Here is a 1,663-nt window from a genome sequence, read left to right on the forward strand (position 1 = left end):
AAAAAAAAAAAAAAAAAAAAAAAAAGAAAAATAGATAATTATTTGTAAATTTATTCTGTATTGATATTAAATAGTCAATTACAATAGAGATAACCTAATTTTATTATAAGTGGTAGCTTCAAACAGCTCTTCTAGTTTTCATTTTATTACAGAATAAGTGACTGAGAGGCCTTTAAAGCCTTCTTTCATACTGTAAAACATAAGATTGTAGTATAATTCTAGAAAACTTAAGGTCCAAAGAAATTTCTTCTTGAGTACTTCCATAACCCTTACATGTTTCACATAATCACTTGTTCTAGAAGACCGAAGAAGTGGAACCCTTCTTCTTTTTTTTTTTTTTTTTTTAAAGATGGGGTTTCACCATGATGGCCAGGCTGGTCTTGAACTCCTGACTTCAGGTGATCCACCCACCTTGGCTTCCCAAAGTGCTAGGATTACAGACATGAGCCACCATGCCCGGAGTGCAGTGGCACAAACTCAGCTCATTGCAACCACTGCCTCCTGGGTTCAAGCGATTCTCCTGCCTCAGCCTCCCAAGGAGCTGGGACTACAGGCACACACCACCACACCCAGCTAATTTTTGCATTTTTAGCAGACACTGGGGGTTTCACCATGTTGGCCAGGATGGTCTCGATCTCTTGATCTCATGATCTGCCCGCCTCGGCCTCCCAAAGTGCTGGGATTAGAGGCGTAAGCCACCAGACCTGGCCCATGGCTCCCTTCTAATTGGGAAGAACAATAAAGAAAGAATAGAGGAAGTGAAAGGTTAAGGTTAAAATGAGATGCTTCATATAAATAATTTTACTGTCACTTTGGGAATAAAGGAGATAGAGCTATGCTCAAAAAGATATTCAAAGTGGCAAAGTGCGGTAAGATCACCCGCAGTAGCACTTGCAGATTGGGAACTATAAAGCCCAGGACAATAGAGAACAATCTGTGCTACTTTCACGTGATTCTCCCATGATTTTCTGGGTCTCAGAACTCTTAGAAGTTTTAGGAGTTTAGAATCCCTGGACCAGTACTGTCTAATAGAAATATAATGTAAGCCACATATGTCATTTAAAATTTTATTAGCAGCAACATTTAAAATAGGTAAAATAGAAATAGGTGACATTAATTTTAGTAGTATAGTCTATTTAATAGAACATAATCAAAATATTGTTGCTTTAATATGCAATCTATAAAAATTGAGATATTTTACATTCCTTTTTTCCAACAAAGTCTTCAAAATCCAAAACCACCGTGTATTTTACACTTAATAACACATTAATTCAGACTAGCCACATTTCCAGTGCTCAACAGCCACATGTGCTTACTTGTGGCTACTGAGGGGCTACTTTTTGTGACAGTGCAGTTCTAGATAGTGGTTTAAGAAAAGACTCATTTGACTACTGTTTAATTTTGTTTTGAATTGAATCAACCTACTTTTTTTCTCTTTAATAAAGGCATCAGGGTTCACGGTAGAAGACACAACGAAAAAAACGAAACAAAATCATCCTTCATCTCATGATTCAGAGATAACCACTGCTAACATTTCAGTATGTGTTCTATTTTTTTCCTTGTGCAATTGTACACATTCTATAATTCCCCCCACCTCCCTTTCTGAAATAAACAAACAAGAAAAATAGAATCACACCAAACTTAGGTGTGTGGTTTGTTTTTT

The 1,663-nt window shown here is 36.7% G+C and overlaps 1 protein-coding gene across 14 annotated transcripts in view; it reads right to left on the reverse strand.

Moving 5' to 3' along the window:
• CHD9 (chromodomain helicase DNA binding protein 9) overlaps positions 1–1,663 on the reverse strand; it is a 272,858-nt gene that overhangs the window by 3,826 nt on the left and 267,369 nt on the right. The window lies entirely within an intron of this gene.

The sequence above is a fragment of the Cebus imitator genome, unplaced genomic scaffold, assembly GCF_001604975.1.
Source record: "Cebus imitator isolate Cc_AM_T3 unplaced genomic scaffold, Cebus_imitator-1.0 Scaffold63, whole genome shotgun sequence".
Taxonomy (NCBI): domain Eukaryota; kingdom Metazoa; phylum Chordata; class Mammalia; order Primates; family Cebidae; genus Cebus; species Cebus imitator.